The sequence below is a fragment of the Mizuhopecten yessoensis genome, unplaced genomic scaffold (assembly GCF_002113885.1).
Source record: "Mizuhopecten yessoensis strain PY_sf001 unplaced genomic scaffold, ASM211388v2 scaffold5877, whole genome shotgun sequence".
Lineage (NCBI taxonomy): Eukaryota > Metazoa > Mollusca > Bivalvia > Pectinida > Pectinidae > Mizuhopecten > Mizuhopecten yessoensis.
Genome location: NW_018406268.1, coordinates 1,328,786 through 1,342,167, shown reverse-complemented (window position 1 = coordinate 1,342,167; position 13,382 = coordinate 1,328,786). Strand labels below are relative to the sequence as shown.

The window sequence follows — 13,382 nt, the reverse complement described above, 5'->3', positions numbered from 1 at the left end:
GAAATGTAGTTTCTTCTGTTCCTTTGATATAGTATATGTGTAGAGAATTACAATGCATGATGTCGTACTGATGTGGTGGCTTCTCATTTTCTCCTGTTTTCTATGTGTACCGACTTTATAGATTTCTGTTATTTTCCGTTTACGTTACTGTTGTATTATTTTTCTCAACTTTTAAATGTTGATTTGTGTACCGCTATATCGCCTTCATAAATAAAGGATTTTTCATGATGAAGTAAACGAAAACACCAGATTTATACATAAGTTTTTATTGCCGAAGTAACGTTAAAAATACAATTGACAATATGGATGTCACGAATAATATTAAGTTATCCAAGCTCTATCCATGCATCACAAGCAATAACTAAAAAAACAGTTAGCATGCTTTGAGTTTAAGACAGCCAACAAGAAACTGGAGACATACAATAATCAGTATCTCTCTAGACAAATGCTGTGAAAAAGTCCCTCTCACATTGCATACTTGTATTAAATATATTCTGTGCTGTCGGCAAATCGATGATATTCCTAGCAAAGGCAGCATTGAGAGCAGTTAGTACAGCTTCGTATGCAATGTTCTGTGGGTCAAGGGCCAATGTCGCCCATCTTCTGTAAACGCCCATGTGGATCTATAAATAATGAAAACCGAGAAATTTCACATGACCAAATGCCGTTTTAATTTCCCCTCTAACCTTTTTTATTATTATTTTAATACATGTTTTCAAAATTTCAAGCTAAAATTATTAATCGCGAATAATTGATTCATTCATACAAACAACATCATACAAAAGTGAATTACTGGGAAAGTGAAAATGTTCGCGGTGTGGAAATAGTTGTGTTTTTTTCCATTGCCCAAATGAGCGCAAATATATCCATTTGCTCATATTAATAATAGATTATTTATCATATTGATATAAAGAATATACAGATTACGATTAATTGCTAATGGGAAATATTCCACATCGCGTTCAGTTTAAAGAGTCAGAACGAGAACATTTTCACACGCGAAAAAAATCTACTTTTACAGAAAATCTATTTGCAATACCATCATATACTTGCATAAAGTTTAAGCAAAAATGAGGGACCAATTGCATCATCTTAGCGTACATCTTTAAATGCTTGACACAATCTGACATTTGTTTTACCTTTGAACTTGAGGTAAAGGCCACAGTGATCTAATGACACTGCATCGCACATCATCTGTAGGTGATACAGTTATATATACTGCAAGTTTCATCAGATATCTTTAAGGGTTTAAAAGTTACAGTTTGACAAGATGTTCCTGAACAATTAGCACATATTTGACCTTTGACCCAAGGATCAAGGTCACAATGAACTAATGACAGTGCACTGCACATCGTCTATGGGTGATGACGGTATACTGCAAGATTCATCAATATATCTTAAATGGTTAAAAGTTACGGCCTGGACAAGATCATTTAAGAAGAACCAGAACCTGAACAAGAACCAGAAGAACCAGTACTAATACTTATTTTGACAGGTTAATCAGGACCCCCTCTCCTCGTGTGCATGACCATATTTATTGGGGTGGTTATGGCAAGCACTTTTCAAAATATCTGGTAATAAATACAGGAATATTGCAATGTATCGCATTATATTGTATTTATAAAATTCATTACATCTAAAATTCATCTACATTGAAAACGGAAAGTGAGACTCAATTTAATCATTCCTAATAATAATTTGAAAATTATTTCATACAATTTTGAAGTTCTCACACCAAACAAGCCTAATTTGCGGCAATGTTTGTTAATGGGATCATACCATTTGGGATTCACTGAAACAATCAACTTAAAATATTTTACCACCAAGCACATATAAATATTTTATGCTGAGTAAGGAGATGCACGATAAAAACAGATACTTTCCTTGAGGCTAGGAGACTCCATATATCAAATTAATATTTTTACTGTAGCTGTTGGTACATCTTAATATAAACCTTAATATATGTGAAATATGTGTTATCTTCTTAATCGACAAGTGCGTTTGATACACATTTAAAAGTTCAGAGAAAGTTTATGCTGACCTGATGCTCTTTGCATTTCCAACTGATATGACTTTTTAAAATCAGATAATAGGGTAATATATGATAACAGATTTGTGCATGGTTCAGTCAGCTGTTGTTAGGATTTACAACTAGTGTTTTTGGTATTAAACAGCGAATTGAAATACCGTAGTTTTTAATATGAAACGAGGAAACCATGCAGCATTTTCTCTGCTTATAACAATAGTGAAAATCGCACAATATTATTTTTCTTACGAATTCTTAATATTAAAATGAAATTTTATCTTTCTTTTACACGTACAGATGTTGAGAAAATTATCTAAATAATAACATTTCGTCTTCTCACTATTTGTATACATACCGAATTTGGATGAATATAACTACCCACTAATTATATGCCGGATAAAATCATCAGTCAAGATTAAGTTTCGAACAGCCGCGGTTCCATTCCAGAGTGTATCAGCGAACGCACCTACGTCATCAGACATCTGGGTCTAGGTAAGAAAATAAGCCATCTTAATTAATCAATTGAATAGGAACATACATCCTGATGAAAACAATATAACAATTATTGTTCATTATCATATTTATACAGTCATAGAATATGGACTTTCATGCGAAACTTATTCATTTTTGACATAATAGTAAAATGGTTATACTACATGTATATATAGTTATTAAATTGGAATTATTTATTGTTGAACACGTACTTTACATTGCTAGTAATAAAAACATGTACTATTTTTGATATTCATGGTTATACTATTTTATTCCGTATGATTTTACAGACGAAATTTCATAAACCAATCAAGCTGCCTTTCTCAAAATTTCAAAGGGTTTTGAAAATGTATTCATGCTTTCTGTTTCAAGTGATAGCGTTCAATACCAACACGAATTTTTGGTTTCTTTTTGCAACATTGTCAAAAATATCCACCTGATTAAATACTGTTAACGAGAAATGTTCACCGCAGTTAAGCATTCGCCCTTCTTAACGAGAGTGAATTACCATGAGAGCAAACGTCAGAATACAGCATACCCTAAATAGTTCATATAGGGTATGGATGACGAAATTGACACTTGAGGAATACAGACTTTCACAGTGAAGAGCGAATACTTTACTTGGTGGAAGTTTTCTGATATATAGACATGTATTGGTTTTTAAGTCCTTTTACAATTAGGTGTTGATTAACCAATCTTCTAGTTATAGTGCTTTTCCTCTACATTTCCGGCTTCCATTGAGTTTTTGCACAGAACTGATTTCAAATTGGGGTTGAAATCGTTTTGAGCTTACCTTGGATTTGCATCGACGAGACATCGTATCGGTGATATCCTTCTGTTCAGATAATAAATAAATATACATGTGAAAAAGATGTACGACAAAGACAACACACATTGAAGTTACATGAATTTAATCCGATGCAATAGAGAAGGCATTGAAACACATTTCATGGGTCTCAATGAAAAATCGGAAGTGAAACCGACTATCCTGGAGAGGTTAGAAGACTCTTTCGTGTCCAGGTGTGTACGTAGGATAGGGCAATTCCCACTGAGGGATATTAACATTTGTTAAAACTGGGGCTTTTTCACCAATTGGATCCTTAACCCCTGGGCTATGAAATATACTTTTTACTTTTTCCGATCACCAGAATGATCATAGAAACCACAATAAGACATTGCATTTTTCTTGTCAATGCATCGGAATGTTCCGAACCCGTGACGGCACGTCATTGTTATCCCATTGTAACGCCACGCACGTGACAAGGAATGTGGTATTAAACTATCTTTCACCACTTTGTTTAATAGATAAATACAAAACCCTTTGCAGTTCTGTCATATACGCACAGGAATGAGAGAAAAAACATCGACCTTCACATCACACAAATAAATAGCATATGTCCCTTTAAGGTCACGACAGTTACCATTAAATTTGTCAAAGACAACATAAACCTGCTTCTTTTGAAACATTTTCTTTTTTGCTGACCTACCTACCATTGTCATGAACAAAAACACCTTCCGCAGATCGGAAAAGGGCTATACTTATTAATAAATATCAACTTAAATACCCTAACAACCTTAAAGTCAATTAATCCATTAATTACATAATTAATATTGAATGTATTACTGCAGGATAAATGATAATGCGTCTTAATTTCATTTTGATGTACTCTAGTACAAGCAAAGTTTATCATTTTGATGGAAAACTGCAGAAAGGTTTCTCATATCCTACATATTAAAATATTGATATTTGCAGACGATTTTTTTTCTATTCAAGTAGCATGTTCTCAATTTTGATAAGAAGAAAATAAATTTCACTGAATTAAAATCTGTATTTAGATGTGCTCTTTCCTTTGTTCGTGTTTTTAGAGATTAATCTATATCACAAGGCGGTTGACTCTGCTAGAGGATACGCAGCCATTGAAGTATGGCGTAGATGTTGTTTCCTGGAACGTTCACATGAAAAACTAGTTAAAGCATACATTACCTGTTGTAACCTAGAGTTGTAGGTTTGTAACGTTAAAAATGATTGTTTTAGGCACCTTTCCCCTTTTTGCTGCACCTTTCATATATATTTGGGAACAATGTAGATGATGAATTCTCATTTTTTTGCCATGTCGTACCTCTAAGAAATGATAAATAAGCGAAATTGCCATATAATTCAACTAAGTGTTTTCTTTGCACGACCTCTTCTACATCTTAAATCAAATTTTCAAGCAGATACCTCTAGTCTACATATCTTAAGTAATTATCATATCCATATTTCGAGGTAGAAATTAACTAAACGACGATTAGAGAATAAATATTTAGGTTAGGAACAATTTCGAAATATCTGACAGAGGGGAACACTTTGTGCAATTGATCAAAATGTTGTAGAAATTAAAAAAAGTCCTGTTTTGTGATCATTTGAAGATTTTGTGCAGCATCAATTCCCAATGAAGAATTTCATTTGAAAAAAATGATTCCCTAATTAAAACGAATATACAAGCACACGTGTTTTATGGCTTTGAACATCTTAATATTGCACTTATTAAGTGCAAATAAGAAAATGAAGACACATATACTAATTCTGAAGAATGCATTAAACAGTTTTACATGTTCAAATCGAGTTAAATTAAAACAAATATTTTAGTCAAAGAAAATAAGTCAATATGTATATACATACTATTTACTTACCCTTCCTTTGGTCACGTCGGTGTTTTCAAGAGATCTACCGGGTATTGTGATATTGCAAACAGATACCCTTATATGTAGTAATGTGAATGAATAAAAATGTCTGAAATGAACATCATTCCTTGTTAATACAAATGTTTTAGAAAGATGTATTTGGTCTAGATCACTTTAAGAAAACTTTAATATGCCTACTTTTAGATATTCTATAATTCAAGCTGCTTCAGACAGAACAAACAATATATAATGACATATAAGTCATCTTGTTTTTTTAATCAAGGCTATGTATTTGATGAATTGCACTATAATCAATATACAAAACGATTAAGGTAAATAGAAAGTTAGATGTTTTGTAAGTTTGAGCATTTTAAAATTATTCTCAGCAATGCTGCAGAAAAAAATTAAGGAACAAATATCATGATATAAAGTGTAGTGGATAAGCTTTCTACTCTAAAATAAATAGGCCAAAGAATTCTTTCTTTCACAAAAAGCTGTAATTGAAAAAGGCAGAACATTTTCAAACAAAACGGACCCTTTCTCTTGATGATACGACACAAAAGGAATGGGACACTCTCCTTTAGATAGCTTATCAGTTTGTCGGCGTTAATATCGTTGAAATTACTTTTCTCCACAATCAGCTCTCACCTTATTTAATTTCATTATTTTATCATTTTATTATTATATTTTAACCAACAAATATTTACAACTGTGCTGAAATCTTGCACACACGTGTTCACTAAGTTATATGTATATAGGAAGTTAACAGTGATTTAACAAAAATGTTAAAAAAAAATAAACGAGGAGAACTAAAAACCGATTAACTATGGGCAAAATATGAACAAAGGAAATGTTTACACGGAAGCCATTTAAAAAATATAGGTGGAATAAGACTAAGTGTTCCGGAAGGATAAGCGTCTTTTGCTTCATCGACGATATCCGACATGTAAATCTAGGTCATATCAAAGTAATGGCACGTCCTCATAATGAGAACCCGGGTAGTGAAAACAAACAAACAAAGCACAAAAAAGAGCATTTAAAGTATCGTATCATATCACACAAAGCAGCTGTATATTTCCCAATAAGATCATCTATAAGATTATAATGCTTGTCCATTAACCGGTATCTTAGAAATCTCTCTGTTGTACGTTTGTCCGCCAGACGTCTTTATCTACATCTAATTATTGAAATCGAACAGCTTTTTATAAGCTTAGTAGTTGCTTGTTGGTCATGTTTTAGTAAAGATCGAGCTGTAGTAGAAGTCTGTAGTAGAGATTATTATGTCCTTGAATTGCAGAAAGTATATCCTGACCTCCTCATTCCAACTTAATTACAAAAAATAACGTTAACTTAAGTTTGTCAGGACCATGAGCTGATCATTCCTAGACCGAGTTTCAGTTAAATAGGCCTTTAAGAACTTGTTTTTAAGTTAGAAAAAAATATTTTCAAAATAGCCGCCGTGGTAGCCATATCGGATTTCTGATCAACCCGAAAAAGAACACTTTGTCAGGACCATGAGTTGATCATTCCTACAAAGTTTCAGTTTAATCGGCCCAGCAGAACTTGACTTAAAGTTTGAAATATTTTTTTAAAAATGGCGGCCATGTCGGCCACATTGAATTTCTGATTGACCTGAAAAATAACAACACTTTGTCAGGACCATGAGTCGATCATCCATACCAAGATTCAGTTCAATCGGCCGAGCAGAACTTGACTTTAAGTTTGAAAAAGTTTTTCAAAATGGCGGCCGTGGTGGCCATATTGGATTTCTGATCGACCCGAAAAATAACAACACTTGGTCAGTAATTTTCCCATGAAATGTTGATGAAATCCCTCTGCAAGTATTTCAGCTTAAGTTGAAAATTTAAAATGTTAACTGGATAGCTCACTTTAATTAAACCCTAAATTTCTTAAGTTTGTTTGCATTTTATTAGATTTAATGGATTCAGTTTTAGAGAGTAGACAAATTTATTATGGGGAAGTCTAAACGATACGTCGTACTAGTTGTTGTAGAACTAACACATGATACTTTCAGACATTTAAAAAAGATCTTTTGTCGAATCAGATAAGTAATTGATGCCAGCGCCATATATAAACCTACCAAACGTGCTACATAGTCATCACAACTAGCTCCAAAGCGACGAAGTGACAAAGTGCCATGAAAATTTAGCTACAGGGCGAAGCAATCAAACAGAAAGGAATGTTAGTCTACGTTGCTTACTTTTAAATAGTTTGTATAACTTTGGGCTTTGGTTTTTTATCAAAAAAGTTGACTAAATATACCATTTGGTATTTAAAAGTTAACACAAAGAAATACATTGTCTTTATTAATCAAATTTTCTTTATTTTCTTTTTTGTTAGACACCAAAATGTACAAATGTTTAAATCATGGTCAAAGTGTACAGAAAAAAAGTGTATTATTAAATGTATTTGCACGGCATTACATCGAAATTGTAGAACATCTAATTTTGTTTTTAAAGGTAACATGTTTCTAAACAGAGCCATGAATATTTTCATTTTACTTACAGTACATTTGAATGTCATTGAAAACTAGATGGCTACCTAACATTATATGTATGCAATTACCTTTTCCCGTCATTTTATCTGTCAGTTATCTTCTCTGAACAAAGAATAAGATTATTTTGCCTAACTGATAAATGCAATTGCAATTCTGTTCGTGAAATTCAGTGACATTGTGCAATGTATTCGTATATCAATCTGTTTGTAACAAGATTTGTCTAAACCTTTTTCTGTTATATTTAATGGATACCATAGCATTTTATTGTCAACTTTAAGCAATACCATCACATCTTTAAATTTTGGCTATTGATTGCTTTCAATGATTTCAGCCATGTTCCCCTCCGGAAAGACAGCTAGTGTGCGCCGTGACGTCATGACGTATGTTGCGAGGCAAGTCCGCCAGATGAGGTTAGCGTTGGAAATAGTTCTGTCGAGTTGACTGTGTTAAATGAGTTATATTTGTACTTATTATAAGAGATATTATCTAATAAAGACGCCTCGTACTGAGCAGCCAATCTCTTATCCGCGGGTCGAGATTCCCAGTCCATGGACCACATCTATATAACATTCTATTAGTCCAACCTTTCATTTCGATAATGTAGGTATTTATCTCGGGTCGACTTTAGCATGATCATTAACATAGCTCTAAATACGTTATTTTCAAATAATACTTAATAGTTAAGTGTATTGTACACTTGCAATATTTTAAAAGAAGGATTTATTTTAAACCATCCTTGTTTTAACATAAATTATTGTGCTGATTCTTGTGCCGATTATTGAAGCAAAATAACAGCAACTTTACCACAGCAGCTCTGACTTGTAACATACCCCACCAGACAGGCCATACTTCAAACAGCATTCGTCAAGGGTATCAAGGACAAAAAACTCGACCCGGTGAAATTTTGAAAGATTTTATGTACCTTCATTTATCTTTAACTTCATTAGATAAATATAGATTATGGAGTTAACGTGTCTAACACATTCACGCTATTTTCTGTCGACGCTGACTGAAATCTATTTTCCTATGTATATGAGAAGATACATCGTCAACGAAACCAGAAGCACATAGTTTCAGCCTCCGGCAACAGTTAAATGATTAAATATCAGAATGATAAAATAATATTCGCACTTTTCGTTATCATAAGGAGTTCTCGTTAAGTTTATGGTACATATTTTATGTTTACCAGTCCAGCTATTTCTGTGGTTCATTTTAATAACTATAAGTTAGCACTCGTTTTTATTACGAGATAGGATTTAAAGTGTTTAAGAATCCCTGTACAACTCCCAAAACCTGCAACTATGTATAGGTAACTGTTTCCCCCAGAATGACAACAGCTTTGATACAATCATTACTTAAACGAAAGCCTCAATAGTAACCAATTTTGATCCTTATCAAAACATGAGAATTCCGTTCATAAACTGTCATAGAAATGATCAGTATGCTCTGTGTTTATGGTCTGTCTTAAACATTTTCCATCCAGTATGTAAGTATATACGTTAATGTTATTTAATCTGATTTATTATTATGAAACGCTATCTGTTATTCAGTGCCAAATGACAAATTATTGCTGAGGATATCCATTTTTTCGGGAAAATCGTATTCCCTCATTTTATAAAACTCTGACATGTGAGATTATTTTTCATTACTTAAGACAGTTTCTTCATTTATTTTATTATTATTATCAGATTTGTTTCGTTCCCCTGGCTTTTTAACACAGTATTATTAATAAAGAAGTTATTGTATACCTTTCCAAATTTTTGCAATACATACAGTTAAGAACAGATAAACTAATTGATGCATATGCTAAAAATGTAATTCACATGAAGAAAAATTATGAAATAGAAAAAGAAGGACATATTGTGTCGCCTTGTCTGTCGTTAACACGTCAGGCACATTTATACTTGTAGGCCAGTTTGCCATCTACGTATACAAATCTAAGCAAAGTATAGATGCTGCTTTAAGAAGAATCTCTCCTTGACCTGTACAAGTCGGCTCTCTCGGAATTATGCCACGTACGTATTCTATGAGAAATCCAAGATCACGTGACAATGCTAAAGTATCAACAGTTTACAGTGACCTTCACTCAGTTACTATGATACATTTTGTACATGTTAACTCTTCAATTAACGCATGCTCATCTGGAGTTATCATTTCATGGCCTGACCGAAATAGAAAACTGTGCACCCCTGATTATGTCATGTCAAAATTGAAGGCTCTATACGCACTACCTTGTGGGTTATACAAGTAGGCTATTTAGATCGTGCGATGTACATTAAAAGAATCACGAGGAAGCGGGACGGCAAAATGTATCTGCTTTGAGGTCGGGTGTCGCTCCTCTGTAATCTTCAAAATAGAGGTATTAGCTAAGATATTGATAAGATTTAATTCACCTGAATCCAATCAAATAGTTAGGCTCAAGCCCTTCGATAATGTCCTGTCATTAGCAAGGGTGCAGAGAACGTACCTGACCGTAACCATTTGACTTTCGATTATGTTCTTGGATAAAATACAGTGTATGACATGTGATCCTGATGGATTATGAATATATTTTAGTAAATAAAACATAAACGTGCAAAATCTAAACAGAATTTCCATAGTTTTGTATGGCTCAAATCCGTAGACTACTTGGGTGAAACATCCAGGAAAACGTATGGCTAAGGACTTTAGCGGTCAGAATCCCAAAGCTTTTTATATTTGTAAAGCATGAACAATTGTTTAGTGATACTTAGTGCAACAGAAGAAAAGGAAAAGGAAAACAAATGTCAAATATTTGATAGGTTGATGGATTCGTTGTTGTTTAGCTCTAACTAATATATATCTAGTATCAAAGCTAATCTCCTTGCATTATCTATCCCGTATGGTATATTTGAATGTTTGTCGATCATTAAGGAGTGGTTTCATCAAGGCGAAGCCAATTGTTTAATCCTTTGTTTTATACAAATTTATAAAATATAGAAATGAAAAAGAAAGTACTACAATGTTTTGCAATATAAGAGATTTTATTTTCATTGTATATAAATTGATGAATTTAACAACAAAAGAGCAAGGGAATTGTAACGAGATTCACGCTATTTATTCGTGTGGTATGGAGGTAGATATTTGTTCATTGTGCTCATTAGTATTCTTTGTGTTGTGGTTTTGTTGTCACAACCCGAGTTCTCGATGTACGGATCCGGAAGTGACATTATTAAGATTTGACCTAGATTTACATTTGGGGCATCGATGAACAAAAGCCACTTAACCTTGCAGAACACCTCGTCTTAATCTCCTTGTACTGTTTCAAGGTTGTTCATGTAAATCTTTCCTTTATTCCTATTTTGCCCTAGTTTAATCGAATCTGAGTTCGAATTATGGTTTTGTTAACCATATCGGTATCTTATCTGTTTTAACATGAAATTATTTCTCAATCAGCAAAGTTACGCTCAACACAATAATCAATAACGTTGATCCAACTATATAATATACATGTATTTATAGCGGTAAAAATCGTCAAACGTCTTTGTGATTGTAGTAATATTAATAAAACAAAACAACGAAGACTAAATATTTCGCCCATCTTGGGGATCTGCAGGCGATTTAACAAACAAAAAAAGAACCATACACTTATATTTGGTAAACGGATCAGGTTCAAAAGTTTTCTCTTCTGTAAAATACGTTGTTGTTTCTTCAGCTACGACACCGCAATGTTAGATGGCTTGTTAATCAAAGAAAACGTTGCCGATAGTGCTGTAAAACTAGGACATGCCTGTACTTAGTACTTTACCTATGAGGAGACTGTGGCAGAAACTGTGAATCCCGTATATTTTCTTGTGTCTCTATTGCAATGTCTACGAACATGGAATTGGATAGGACAACAGTTAGCAACAGCAGTAAGTATGCTATCGCAAGATATCTCATAACGTTAAGGATTAACACCTCTGAGAAGTCAAAAAATTCGTGTATTAAACTTTTTTTCTAATATTGATTTTTGGAAAAAGGAGATAATGGCATAGAAGTAAATGCAAAACAAAATACATGTCCGTGTGTTCGTTTTTGTGCTATGATCGATCAAAGATACCAATTTAACACTAAAGGTGTTTTTAGGTGAATTTTCGGTGTTTTGACCATTAGCAGAACAAATCCATACAATTTCTTCCAAGTGTGTTATCAGATATGTATGAATATTTGTAGAATTGATAAAAATATCATTTTATTTTAATTCATTTTACTCAGACATGCGATTTTAGTTACCCCTACCCCTTATTTTTTAATGAAAAAATGGACATTTCTTCACCATTTTTTGCAGATAAAACGCTTGATATAAACAATCATGTATTAAACTTTCTTTAGTATTCAATGAATCAAAAGAAAATGTGTTTCTCTTCCTAAAACAGCCACAAAAATGGGGGGGGGGGGTTCGATGTGCTTCTTTTTTTGTCCCTTTATTATTTGTGTTATTTTTCACCTTTTTCGGGGTCAAACATTAAAAGTGCTTCAGTTACCCTAATATGTAAAAAAAAAAAAATAATACATAACCTTCCACTTTTTTGCATATTATTTTAATCATATTGAACATTATGAAGTTGTACAGCAAAATTGAACCTGCTACATTCAAAAATGGTGACACGATGACAATTTAAGCGACCAATCTAGTGTCAAAAAAGGTGAAAGTTTGCCCTTTGTTAAGCGCAAGAAATTCACATAAATACACTTTTTCAAAATGGACGCCAAATTGGTCTTTTTTTAAGTTCTTGTAAAAAATGTTCTACACACAACAGACATCTAGTTTTTTGACATGTTTTTCAGATGTGTGTTTGCTATTAAACCTATCATAATTTGTTAAATATTACAAAAACCTGTTACACCAGATCAAAACGAGACTTGAACGTGACTGAAACCTCAGAAGAGTACAACCTTAAGCAACACTAACTAAATATACTGTAAGAGTATCGAATGAAACACTTTTCATGTATATGATGCAGCATTAATAATTTCCATACAAATTAAAAATCTGCTTTAAATAAGAATGTATATGGTTTTACCTTACACATATTGCTCATTACCTCAATTATGAAAATAATTCCTGAGATCTTGATATCCTGTTACATTTCTAAACATTGAAAAGTATTTGTTAGAATTAATATTTTAATGAATAAACGATTTAAACATATCAGAACATGTCAAAATTTTCTTGAAATGGAGAGAAATATTTTAAGTACTGTCAGATATTTTCATAACGGGTATATATGATGAGGTGTTTAATTTTGGTATCTAGCTAGCTAAAAAATTCTGGTAAACCTGACTTGACTTCATTTTTGGTCTTTTTATAGACAAACACGCTAGTGATCACCCACCCAAAAAATAAAATAAAAACAAACACAAAAAATAAAACAAACAAAACCATTAAATGAAAGCTAAAAGAGTATACTGTTTCTTTTGTTTCCTTGTTCATGTGTTTATTCCCTGTTCTCCGTTTAATGCTTTCGTTTTATTGCAGGACAAAGGTATCTACACGGCGTGGGTGAACGGCAACTGCACTGGTTCCACATGGAATGAGCTAGAAGCCCAGGTAGAGGCGGCCTATCAAGTGAACGATATCACTAAAACCGAGGCCCAAATAGTTTACAATAGATGCATGGAATATGAAAGTCAATTTTTCGATTCAGTCAGAAATCAAAATTCCTAATAATCTTCACCAAT

At 32.9% G+C, this 13,382-nt stretch overlaps 1 long non-coding RNA gene across 1 annotated transcript; it reads right to left on the bottom strand.

Moving 5' to 3' along the window:
• Positions 1-276: 276 nt before the first annotated feature.
• On the bottom strand, positions 277-5,223 carry LOC110451242. The gene is made up of 4 exons (XR_002463051.1): positions 5,192-5,223; positions 3,312-3,353; positions 2,382-2,514; positions 277-623 (listed from the first exon to the last, which is right to left on the bottom strand). It is a non-coding gene; the product is annotated as an uncharacterized LOC110451242 (long non-coding RNA).
• Between the last annotated feature and the right edge of the window lie 8,159 nt (positions 5,224-13,382).